Genomic DNA, 13,005 nt, shown 5'->3' with positions numbered 1-13,005 from the left:
GCAGGGAATCAGATGCTGGGAATCAGAGGCGGGGAATAAGAGGCGGGGAATCAAAGGCAGGGAATAAGAGGCAGGGAATCTGAGGCAGGGAATCTGAGGCAGCGATTCTGAGGCAGGAATCAGAGGCGGGGAATCAGAGGCATGAATCAGATGCGGGGAATGAGAGGCAGGGAATCTGAGGCAGGGAATCTAATGCAGGGAATCAGAGCCGGGGAATCTGAGGCAGGGAATCAGATGCGGGGAATCAGAGGCGGGGAATCAGAGGCGGGGAATCAGAGGCAGGGAATCTGAGGCAGGGAATCTGAGGCAGGGAATCGGAGGCAGGGAATCAGAGGCGGGGAATCAGAGGCAGGGAATCAGAGGCGGGGAATCAGAGGCGGGGAATCAGAGGCATGGAATCAGAGGCGGGTTATCAGAGGGGGCAAATGAGATGTGGGAAACTAGATGCAGAGAAAGTGGCACCGAAATAGGGGCAGGCAAAGAGAGGCAGGGTATCATAGGCAGGGAATCAGAGGCGGGGAATCAGAGGCAGGGAATCAGAGGCGGGGAATCAGCGGGAGGAAAAGAGATGTGGGGAAAGAGAGGCAGAGAAAGAGGCGCGGAATTAGAGGCAGGGAAAGAGAGGTGGGGAATGAAAGGTGGGGAATCAGAGGCGGGGAAACAGAGGCGGTGGAACAGGTGGGTAAACAGAGGCGGGTAAACATAGGCGGATAAATAGAGGCGGGGAAAGAGATGGGTGAAACATAGTGGTTGGAACTTGTGTGTTGAAAATGAGGTACACAGAACAGATCAAACAGAGTTGTTGAAATTGAGGGAGGGAAAGAGAGGCGCGGAAAGAGTGGAGGGGAAAAAGCGGAGGCGAAAGAGAGGCATACAGACAGAGGTGGGGAATCAGAGGCGGGGAATCAGAGGCGAAGAATAAGAGGCGGGCAATCAGTGGCAGGCAATCAGAGGCGGGGAATCAGAGGTGGGGAATAAGAGGCCTGGAATCAGATGCGGGGAATCAGAGGCAGGGAATCTAAGGCAGGGAATCTGAGCCAGAGAATCAGAGCCAGGGAATCTGAGGCGGGGAATTGATGAAGGGCATCAGATGAAGGGAATCTGAGGCAGGGAATCTGAGGCAGGGAATCTGAGGCAGGGAATCTGAGGCAGGGAATCTGAGGCGGGGAATCTGAGGCGGTAAATCTGAGTCGGGGAATCTGAGGCAGGGAATCTGAGGCAGTGAATCAGAGGCATGGAATCAGAGGCGGGTTTTCAGAGGGGGCAAATGAGATGTGGGAAACTAGATGCAGAGAAAGAGGCACGGAAATAGAGGCAGGCAAAGAGAGGCAGGGTATCAGAGGCACGGATTCAGAGGCGGGGAATCAGAGACAAGGAAAGAGAGGCGTGGAATCAGAGGCGCGGAATCAGAGGCAGGGAATCAGAGGCAGGGAATCAGAGGCAGGGAACCAGAGGCAGGGAATCAGAGGCAGGGAATCAGAGGCAGGCAATCAGAGGCAGGGAATCTGAGGCAGGGAATCTGAGGCAGGGAATCTGAGCCAGGGAATCAGAGGCAGCGAATCTGAGGCAGGGAATCTGAGGCAGGGAATCTGAGGCGGGGAAACAGAGGCGGGGAATCAGAGGCGGGGAATCAGAGGCGCGGAATCAGAGGCAGGGAATCAGAGGCAGGGATTTAGAGGCAGGGAATCAGAGGCAGGGAATCAGAGGCAGGGAATCAGAGGCAGGGAATCTGAGGCGGGGAATCTGAGGCGGGGTGTCTGAGGCGGGGAATCTGAGGCGGGGAATCTGAGGCGGGGAATCTGAGGCGGGGAATCTCAGGCAGGGAATCAGAGCCGGGGAATCTGACGCGGGGACTCAGAGGCAGGGAATCATAGGCATCGAATCTGAGGCAGGGAATCTCAGGCAGGGAATCAGAGCCGGGGAATCTGAGGCGGGGAATCAGAGGCGGGGAATCAGAGGCGGGGAAACAGAGGCAGGGAATCAGAGGCGGGGAATCAGAGGTGGGGAATCAGAGGCGGGGAATAAGAGGCGGGGAACCAGAGGCGGGGAATCAGATGCAGGGAATCTGAGGCAGGGAATCTGAGGCAGGGAATCTGAGGCGGGGAATCAGAGGCGGGGAATCAGAGGCGGGGAATCAGAGGCAGGGAATCAGAGGCGGGGAATCAGAGGCGGGGAATCAGAGATACGGAAAGAGAGGCGTGGAATCAGAGGCGCGGAATCAGAGGCAGGGAATCAGAGGCAGTGAATCAGAGGCAGGGAATCAGAGGCAGGGAATCAGAGGCAGGGAATCAGAGGCAGGGAATCAGAGGCAGGGAATCAGAGGCAGGCAATCAGAGGCGGGGAATCTGAGGCGGGGAATCTGAGGCGGGGAATCTGAGGCGGGGAATCTGAGGCGGGGAATCTGAGGCCGGGAATCTGAGGCCGGGAATCTGAGGCGGGGAATCTGAGGTGGGGAATCTGAGGTGGGGAATCTGAGGCGGGGAATCTCAGGCGTGGAATCTCAGGCAGGGAATCTGAGGCGGGGAATCTGAGGCGGGGAATCAGAGTCGGGGGATCAGAGGCGGGGAAACAGAGGCAGGGAATCAGAGTCGGGGAATCAGAGGCTGGGAATCAGAGGCGGGGAATAAGAGGCGGGGAATCAAAGGCTGGGAATAAGAGGAAGGGAATCTGAGGCAGGGAATCTGAGGCAGGGAATCTGAGGCAGGAATCAGAGGCGGGGAATCAGAGGCAGGGAATCAGAGGCGGGGAATCAGAGGCAGGGAATCTGAGGCAGGGAATCTAATGCAGGGAATCAGAGCCGGGGAATCTGAGGCAAGGAATCAGACGCGGGGAATCAGAGGCGGGGAATCAGAGGCGGGGAATAAGAGGCGGGGAATCAGAGGCGGGGAACCAGAGGCAGGGAATCTGAGGCAGGGAATCTGAGGCAGGGAATCTGAGGCGGGGAATCTGAGGCGGGGAATCTGAGGCGGGGAATCTGAGGCGGGGAATCTGAGGCGGGGAATCTGAGGCAGGGAATCTGAGGCAGGGAATCTGAGGTGGGGAATCTGAGGCATGGAATCTCAGGCAGGGAATCAGAGCCGGGGAATCTGAGGCGGGAAATCAGACGCGGGGATTCAGAGGCGGGGAAACAGAGGCAGGGAATCAGAGGCGGGAATCAGAGGCGGGGAATCAGAGGCAGGGAAAATGAGGCGGGGAATCAGAGGCGGGGAATCAGAGGCAGGGAATCTGAGGCAAGGAATCTGAGGCAGGGAATCTCATGCAGGGAATCAGAGCCGGGGAATCTGACGCGGGGACTCAGAGGCAGGGAATCATAGGCAGGGAATCTGAGGCAGGGAATCTCAGGCAGGGAATCAGAACCGGGGAATCTGAGGCGGGGAATCAGAGGCGGGGAATCAGAGGCAGGGAAACAGAGGCAGGGAATCAGAGCCGGGGAATCAGAGGTGGGGAATCAGCGGTGGGGAATAAGAGGCGGGGAATCAGAGGCGGGGAATCAGATGCAGGGAGTCTGAGGCAGGGAATCTGAGGCAGGGAATCTGAGGCAGGGAATCAGAGGCGGGGAATCAGAGGCGGGGAATCAGAGGCGGGGAATCAGAGGCGGGGAATCAGAGGCATGGAATCAGAGGCGGGTTATCAGAGGGGGCAAATGAGATGTGGGAAACTAGATGCAGAGAAATAGGCACCGAAATAGAGGCAGTCAAAGAGAGGCAGGGTATCAGAGGCAGGGAATCAGAGGCGGGGAATCAGAGATACGGAAAGAGAGGCGTGGAATCAGAGGCGCGGAATCAGAGGCAGGGAATCAGAGGCAGGGAAATAGAGGCGGGGAATCTGAGGCGGGGAATCTGAGGCGGGGAATCTGAGGCGGGAAATCTGAGGCGGGGAATCTGAGGCGGGGAATCTGAGGTGGGGAATCTGAGGCGGGGAATCTGAGGCGGGGAATCTGAGGCGGGGAATCTGAGGCGGGGAATCTGAGGCGGGGAATCTGAGGCGGGGAATCTGAGGCGGGGAATCTGAGGCGGGGAATCTGAGGTGGGGAATCAGAGGCGGGTTATCAGAGGCGGGGAAACAGAGGCAGGGAATCATAGGCGGGGAATCAGATGCTGGGAATCAGAGGCGGGGAATAAGAGGCGGGGAATCAAAGGCAGGGAATAAGAGGCAGGGAATCTGAGGCAGGGAATCTGAGGCAGGGATTCTGAGGCAGGAATCAGAGGCGGGGAATCAGAGGCAGGGAATCAGATGCGGGGAATCAGAGCCAGGGAATCTGAGGCAGGGAATCTAATGCAGGGAATCAGATCCGGGGAATCTGAGGCAGGGAATCAGATGCGGGGAATCAGAGGCGGGGAATCAGAGGCGGGGAATCAGAGGCGGGGAATAAGAGGCGGGGAATCAGAGGTGGGGAATCAGAGGCAGGGAATCTGAGGCAGGGAACCTGAGGCAGGGAATCGGAGGCAGGGAATAAGAGGCGGGGAATCAGAGGCGGGGAATCAGAGGCGGGGAATCAGAGGCGGGGAATCAGAGGCAGGGAATCTGAGGCAGGGAATCAGAGGCGGGGAATCTGCGGGAGGAAAAGAGATGTAGGGATAGAGAGGCAGAGAAAGAGGCGCTGAAATAGAGGCAGGGAAAGAGAGGCGGGGAATGAAAGGTGGGGAATCAGAGGCGGGGAAACAGGCGGGTAAACAGTGGCAGGTAAACATAGGTGGATAAATAGAAGTGGGGAAAGAGGCGGGCAAAACATAGTGGTTGGAACTTGTGTGTTTAAAATGAGGTACACAAAACAGATCAAAGAGTGTTGTTGAAATTGAGGGAGGGAAAGACAGGCACGGAAAGAGTGGAGGGGAAAGAGTGGAGGCGAAAGAGAGGCGTAGAGACAGAGGTGGGGAATCAGAGGCGGGGAAACAGAGGCGGTGAAACAGGTGGGTAAACAGAGGCAGGTAAACATAGGCGGATAAATAGAGGCGGGGAAAGTGATGGGTGAAACATAGTGGTTGGAACTTGTGTGTTGAAAATGAGGTACACAGAACAGATCAAACAGAGTTGTTGAAATTGAGGGAGGGAAAGAGAGGCGCGGAAAGAGTGGAGGGGAAAAAGCGGAGGCGAAAGAGAGGCATACAGACAGAGGTGGGGAATCAGAGGCGGGGAATCAGAGGCGGGGAATCAGAGGCGGGCAATCAGTGGCAGGCAATCAGAGGCGGGGAATCAGAGGTGGGGAATAAGAGGCCTGGAATCAGATGCGGGGAATCAGAGGCAGGGAATCTAAGGCAGGGAATGTGAGCCAGAGAATCAGAGCCAGGGAATCTGAGGCGGGGAATCAGAGGTGGGGAATCAGAGGCAGGGAATCAGAGGCAGGGAATTGATGAAGGGCATCAGATGAAGGGAATCTGAGGCAGGGAATCTGAGGCAGGGAATCTGAGGCAGGGAATCTGAGGCAGGGAATCTGAGGCAGTGAATCAGAGGCATGGAATCAGAGGCGGGTTATCAGAGGGGGCAAATGAGATGTGGGAAACTAGATGCAGTGAAAGAGGCACGGAAATAGAGGCAGGCAAAGAGAGGCAGGGTATCAGAGGCAGGGACTCAGAGGCGGGGAATCAGAGACAAGGAAAGAGAGGCGTGGAATCAGAGGCGCGGAATCAGAGGCAGGGAATCAGAGCCAGGGAATCAGAGGCAGGGAATCAGAGGCAGGGAATCAGAGGCAGGGAATCAGAGGCAGGGAAACAGAGGCAGGCAATCAGAGGCAGGGAATCTGAGGCAGGGAATCTGAGGCAGGGAATCTGAGGCAGGGAATCAGAGGCAGGGAATCTGAGGCAGGGAATCTGAGGCGGGGAATCTGAGGCGGGGAATCTCAGGTGGGGAATCTGAGGCGGGGAATCTCAGGCGGGTAATCTGAGGCAGGGAATCTGAGGCGGGGAATCTGAGGCGGGGAATCAGATGCGGGGAATCAGAGGCGGGGAAACAGAGGCAGGGAATCAGAGGCGGGGAATCAGAGTCTGGGAATCAGAGGTGGGGAATAAGAGGCGGGGAATCAAATGCAGTGAATCAGAGGCAGGGAATCTGAGGCAGGGAATCTGAGGCAGGGAATATGAGGCAGGAATCAGAGGTGGGGAATCAGAGGCAGGGAATCAGAGGCGGGGAATCAGAGGCAGGGAATCTGAGGCAGGGAATCTAATGCAGGGAATCAGAGGCGGGGAATCAGAGGTGGGGAATCAGAGGCGGGGAATAAGAGGCGGGGAATCAGAGGCGGGGAATCAGATGCAGGGAATCTGAGGCAGGGAATCTGAGGCAGGGAATCTGAGGCAGGGAATCAGAGGCGGGGAATCAGAGGCGGGGAATCAGAGGCGGGGAATCAGAGGCGGGGAATCAGAGGCGGGGAATCAGAGGCATGGAATCAGAGGCGGGTTATCAGAGGGGGCAAATGAGATGTGGGAAACTAGATGCAGAGAAAGAGGCACCGAAATAGAGGCAGGCAAAGAGAGGCAGGGTATCAGAGGCAGGGAATCAGAGGCGGGGAATCAGAGATACGGAAAGAGAGGCGTGGTATCAGAGGCGCGGAATCAGAGGCAGGGAATCAGAGGCAGGGAACCAGAGGCAGGGAATCAGAGGCAGGGAATCAGAGGCAGGGATTCAGATGCAGGGAATCAGAGGCAGGCAATCAGAGGCGGGGAATCTGAGGCGGGGAATCTGAGGCGGGGAATCTGAGGCGGGAAATATGAGGCGGGGAATCTGAGGTGGGGAATCTGAGGCGGGGAATCTGAGGCAGGGAATCTGAGGCGGGAAATCTGAGGCGGGGAATCTGAGGCGGGGAATCTGAGGTGGGGAATCTGAGGCGGGGAATCTGAGGCGGGGAATCTGAGGCGGGGAATCTGAGGCGGGGAATCTGAGGCGGGGAATCTCAGGCGGGGAATCTGAGGCAGGGTATCTGAGGCGGGGAATCTGAGGCGGGGAATCAGAGGCGGGTTATCAGAGGCGGGGAATCAGAGGCAGTGAATCAGAGGCAGGGAATCAGAGGCAGGGAATCAGAGGCAGGGAATCAGAGGCAGGGAATCAGAGGCAGGCAATCAGAGGCGGGCAATCAGAGGCGGGGAATCTGAGGCGGGGAATCTGAGGCGGGGAATCTGAGGCGGGGAATCTGAGGCGGGGAATCTGAGGCCGGGAATCTGAGGCGGGGAATCTGAGGCGGGGAATCTGAGGCGGGGAATCTGAGGCCGGGAATCTGAGGCGGGGAATCTGAGGCGGGGAATCTGAGGCCGGGAATCTGAGGCGGGGAATCAGAGGCAGGCAATCAGAGGCGGGGAATCTGAGGCGGGGAATCTGAGGCGGGGAATCTGAGGCGGGGAATCTGAGGCGGGGAATCTGAGGCCGGGAATCTGAGGCCGGGAATCTGAGGCGGGGAATCTGAGGTGGGGAATCTGAGGTGGGGAATCTGAGGCGGGGAATCTCAGGCGTGGAATCTCAGGCAGGGAATCTGAGGCGGGGAATCTGAGGCGGGGAATCAGAGTCGGGGGATCAGAGGCGGGGAAACAGAGGCAGGGAATCAGAGTCGGGGAATCAGAGGCTGGGAATCAGAGGCGGGGAATAAGAGGCGGGGAATCAAAGGCTGGGAATAAGAGGAAGGGAATCTGAGGCAGGGAATCTGAGGCAGGGAATCTGAGGCAGGAATCAGAGGCGGGGAATCAGAGGCAGGGAATCAGAGGCGGGGAATCAGAGGCAGGGAATCTGAGGCAGGGAATCTAATGCAGGGAATCAGAGCCGGGGAATCTGAGGCAAGGAATCAGACGCGGGGCATCAGAGGCGGGGAATCAGAGGCGGGGAATAAGAGGCAGGGAATCAGAGGCGGGGAACCAGAGGCAGGGAATCTGAGGCAGGAAATCTGAGGCAGGGAATCTAAGGCGGGGAATCTGAGGCGGGGAATCTGAGGCGGGGAATCTGAGGCGGGGATTCTGAAGCGGGGAATCTGAGGCAGGGAATCTGAGGCAGGGAATCTGAGGTGGGGAATCTGAGGCATGGAATCTCAGGCAGGGAATCAGAGCCGGGGAATCTGAGGCGGGAAATCAGACGCGGGGATTCAGAGGCGGGGAAACAGAGGCAGGGAATCAGAGGCGGGAATCAGAGGCGGGGAATCAGAGGTAGGGAAAATGAGGCGGGGAATCAGAGGCGGGGAATCAGAGGCAGGGAATCTGAGGCAAGGAATCTGAGGCAGGGAATCTGAGGCAGGGAATCAGAGGCAGGGAATCAGAGGCGGGGAATCTGAGGCGGGGAATCAGAGGCATGGAATCAGAGGCGGGTTATCAGAGGGGGCAAATGAGATGTGGGAAACTAGATGCAGAGAAAGAGGCACGGAAATAGAGGAAGGCAAAGAGAGGCAGGGTATCTGAGGCAGGGAATCTGAGGCGGGGAATCAGAGACACGGAAAGAGAGGCGGGGAATCAGAGGCGCGGAATCAGAGGCAGGGAATCCGAGGCAGGGATATAGAGGCAGGGAATCAGAGGCAGGGAATCAGAGGCAGGGAATCAGAGGCAGGGAATCTGAGGCGGGGAATCTGAGGTGGGGAATCTGAGGCGGGGTATCTGAGGCGGGGAATCTGAGGCGTGGAATCTGAGGCGGGGAATCTGAGGCGGGGAATCTGAGGCGGGGAATCTGAGGCAGGGAATCTGAGGCGGGGAATCTGAGGCAGGGAATCTCAGGCAGGGAATCAGAGCCGGGGAATCTGACGCGGGGACTCAGAGGCAGGGAATCATAGGCAGGAAATCTCAGGCAGGGAATCTCAGGCAGGGAATCAGAACCGGGGAATCTGAGGCGGGGAATCAGATGCGGGGAATCAGAGGCAGGGAAACAGAGGCAGGGAATCAGAGCCGGGGAATCAGAGGTGGGGAATCAGCGGCGGGGAATAAGAGGCGGGGAATCAGAGGCGGGGAATCAGATGCAGGGAGTCTGAGGCAGGGAATCTGAGGCAGGGAATCTGAGGCAGGGAATCAGAGGCGGGGAATCAGAGGCGGGGAATCAGTGGCGGGGAATCTGAGGCAGGGAATCTGAGGCGGGGAATCTGAGGTGGGGAATCTGAGGCGGGGAATCTGAGGCGGGGAATCTGAGGCGGGGAATCTGAGGCGGGGAATCTGAGGCGGGGAATCTGAGGCGGGGAATCTGAGGCAGGGAATCTGAGGTGGGGAATCTGAGGTGGGGAATCAGAGGCGGGTTATCAGAGGCGGGGAAACAGAGGCAGGGAATCATAGGCGGGGAATCAGATGCTGGGAATCAGAGGCGGGGAATAAGAGGCGGGGAATCAAAGGCAGGGAATAAGAGGCAGGGAATCTGAGGCAGGGAATCTGAGGCAGGGATTCTGAGGCAGGAATCAGAGGCGGGGAATCAGAGGCAGGGAATCAGATGCGGGGAATCAGAGGCAGGGAATCTGAGGCAGGGAATCTAATGCAGGGAATCAGAGCCGGGGAATCTGAGGCAGGGAATCAGATGCGGGGAATCAGAGGCGGGGAATCAGAGGCGGGGAATCAGAGGCGGGGAATCAGAGGCGGGGAATAAGAGGCGGGGAATCAGAGGTGGGGAATCAGAGGCAGGGAATCTGAGGCAGGGAATCAGAGGCAGGGAATCAGAGGCAGGGATTCAGATGCAGGGAATCAGAGGCAGGCAATCAGAGGCGGGGAATCAGAGATACGGAAAGAGAGGCGTGGTATCAGAGGCGCGGAATCAGAGGCAGGGAATCAGAGGCAGGGAACCAGAGGCAGGGAATCAGAGGCAGGGAATCAGAGGCAGGGATTCAGATGCAGGGAATCAGATGCGGGGAATCAGAGGCAGGGAATCTGAGGCAGGGAATCTAATGCAGGGAATCAGAGCCGGGGAATCTGAGGCAGGGAATCAGATGCGGGGAATTAGAGGCGGGGAATCAGAGGCGGGGAATCAGAGGCGGGGAATAAAGGGCGGGGAATCAGAGGTGGGGAATCAGAGGCAGGGAATCTGAGGCAGGGAATCTGAGGCAGGGAATCGGAGGCAGGGAATCAGAGGCATGGAATCAGAGGAGGGTTATCAGAGGGGGCAAATGAGATGTGGGAAACTAGATGCAGAGAAAGAGGCACCGAAATAGAGGTAGGCAAAGAGAGGCAGGGTATCAGAGGCAGGGAATCAGAGGTGGGGAATCAGAGATACGGAAAGAGAGGCGTGGAATCAGAGGCACGGAATCAGAGGCAGGGAATCAGAGGCAGGGAATCAGAGGCAGGGAATCAGAGGCAGGGAATCAGAGGCAGGGAATCAGAGGCAGGCAATCAGAGGCGGGGAATCTGAGGCGGGGAATCTGAGGTGGGGAATCTGAGGCGGGGAATCTGAGGCGGGGAATCTGAGGCGGGGAATCTGAGGCGGGGAATCTGAGGCCGGGAATCTGAGGCGGGAAATCTGAGGCGGGGAATCTGAGGCGGGGAATCTGAGGCGGGGAATCTGAGGCGGGGAATCTGAGGCGGGGAATCTGAGGCGGGGAATCTGAGGCGGGGAATCTCAGGCGTGGAATCTCAGGCAGGGAATCTGAGGCGGGGATTCTGAGGCGGGGATTCAGAGGCGGGGAATCAGAGGCGGGGAAAGAGAGGCAGGGAATCAGAGTCGGGGAATCAGAGGCTGGGAATCAGAGGCGGGGAATAAGAGGCGGGGAATCAAAGGCTGGGAATAAGAGGCAGGGAATCTGAGGCAGGGAATCTGAGGCAGGGAATCTGAGGCAGGAATCAGAGGCGGGGAATCAGAGGCAGGGAATCAGAGGCGGGGAATCAGAGGCAGGGAATCTGAGGCAGGGAATCTAATGCAGGGAATCAGAGCCGGGGAATCTGAGGCAGGGAATCAGACGCGGGGAATCAGAGGCGGGGAATCAGAGGCGGGGAATAAGAGGCGGGGAATCAGAGGCGGGGAATCAGAGGCAGGGAATCTGAGGCAGGGAATCTGAGGCAGGGAATCTGAGGCGGGGAATCTGAGGCGGGGAATCTGAGGCGGGGAATCTGAGGTGGGGAATCTGAGGCGGGCAATCTGAGGCGGGGAATCTGAGGCAGGGAATCTGAGGTGGGGAATCTGAGGCATGGAATCTCAGGCTGGGAATCAGAGCCGGGGAATCTGAGGCGGGGAATCAGACGCGGGGATTCAGAGGCGGGGAAACAGAGGCTGGGAATCAGAGGCGGGAATCAGAGGCGGGGAATCAGAGGCAGGGAAAAAGAGGCGTGGAATCAGAGGCGGGGAATCAGAGGCAGGGAATCTGAGGCGGGGAATCAGAGGCGGGGAATCAGAGGCGGGGAATCTGAGGCGGGGAATCAGAGGCATGGAATCAGAGGCGGGTTATCAGAGGGGGCAAATGAGATGTGGGAAACTAGATGCAGAGAAAGAGGAACGGAAATAGAGGAAGGCAAAGAGAGGCAGGGTATCTGAGGCAGGGAATCTGAGGCGGGGAATCAGAGACACGGAAAGAGAGGCGGGGAATCAGAGGCGCGGAATCAGAGGCAGGGAATCAGAGGCAGGGCTATAGAGGCAGGGAATCAGAGGCAGGGAATCAGAGGCAGGGAATCAGAGGCAGGGAATCTGAGGCGGGGAATCTGAGGTGGGGAATCTGAGGCGGGGAATCTGAGGCGGGGAATCTGAGGCGGGGAATCTGAGGCGGGGAATCTGAGGCGGGGAATCTGAGGCGGGGAATCTGAGGCAGGGAATCTGAGGCGGGGAATCTGAGGCAGGGAATCTCAGGCAGGGAATCAGAGCCGGGGAATCTGACGCGGGGACTCAGAGGCAGGGAATCATAGGCAGGGAATCTGAGGCAGGGAATCTCAGGCAGGGAATCAGAGCCGGGGAATCTGAGGCGGGGAATCAGAGGCGGGGAATCAGAGGCGGGGAAACAGAGGCAGGGAACCAGAGGCGGGGAATCAGAGGTGGGGAATCAGAGGCGGGGAATAAGAGGCGGGGAATCAGAGGCGGGGAATCAGATACAGGGAATCTGAGGCAGGGAATCTGAGGCAGGGAATCTGAGGCAGCGAATCAGAGGCGGGGAATCAGAGGCGGGGAATCAGAGGCGGGGAATCAGAGGCGGGGAATCAGAGATACGGAAAGAGAGGCGTGGAATCAGAGGCGCGGCATCAGAGGCAGGGAATCAGAGGCAGGGAACCAGAGGCAGGGAATCAGATGCAGGGAATCAGAGGCAGGGATTCAGAGGCAGGGAATCAGAGGCAGGCAATCAGAGGCGGGGAATCTGAGGCGGGGAATCTGAGGCGGGGAATCTGATGCGGGGAATCTGAGGCGGGTAATCTGAGGTGGGGAATCTGAGGCGGGGAATCTGAGGCGGGGAATCTGAGGCGGGAAATATGAGTCGGGGAATCTGAGGCGGGGAATCTGAGGCGGGGAATCTGAGGCGGGGAATCTGAGGTGGGGAATCTGAGGCGGAGAATCTGAGGCGGGGAATCTGAGGCGGGGAATCTGAGGCGGGGAATCTGAGGCAGGGAATCTGAGGCGGGGAATCTGAGGCGGGGAATCAGAGGCGGGTTATCAGAGGCGGGGAAACAGAGGCAGGGAATCATAGGCAGGGAATCAGATGCTGGGAATCAGAGGCGGGGAATAAGAGGCGGGGAATCAAAGGCAGGGAATAAGAGGCAGGGAATCTGAGGCAGGGAATCTGAGGCAGCGATTCTGAGGCAGGAATCAGAGGCGGGGAATCAGAGGCATGAATCAGATGCGGGGAATGAGAGGCAGGGAATCTGAGGCAGGGAATCTAATGCAGGGAATCAGAGCCGGGGAATCTGAGGCAGGGAATCAGATGCGGGGAATCAGAGGCGGGGAATCAGAGGCGGGGAATCAGAGGCAGGGAATCTGAGGCAGGGAATCTGAGGCAGGGAATCGGAGGCAGGGAATCAGAGGCGGGGAATCAGAGGCAGGGAATCAGAGGCGGGGAATCAGAGGCGGGGAATCAGAGGCATGGAATCAGAGGCGGGTTATCAGAGGGGGCAAATGAGATGTGGGAAACTAGATGCAGAGAAAGTGGCACCGAAATAGGGG

Source organism: Narcine bancroftii, chromosome 13, assembly GCF_036971445.1.
Source record: "Narcine bancroftii isolate sNarBan1 chromosome 13, sNarBan1.hap1, whole genome shotgun sequence".
NCBI lineage: Eukaryota > Metazoa > Chordata > Chondrichthyes > Torpediniformes > Narcinidae > Narcine > Narcine bancroftii.
This window is presented reverse-complemented; position numbering follows the sequence as displayed.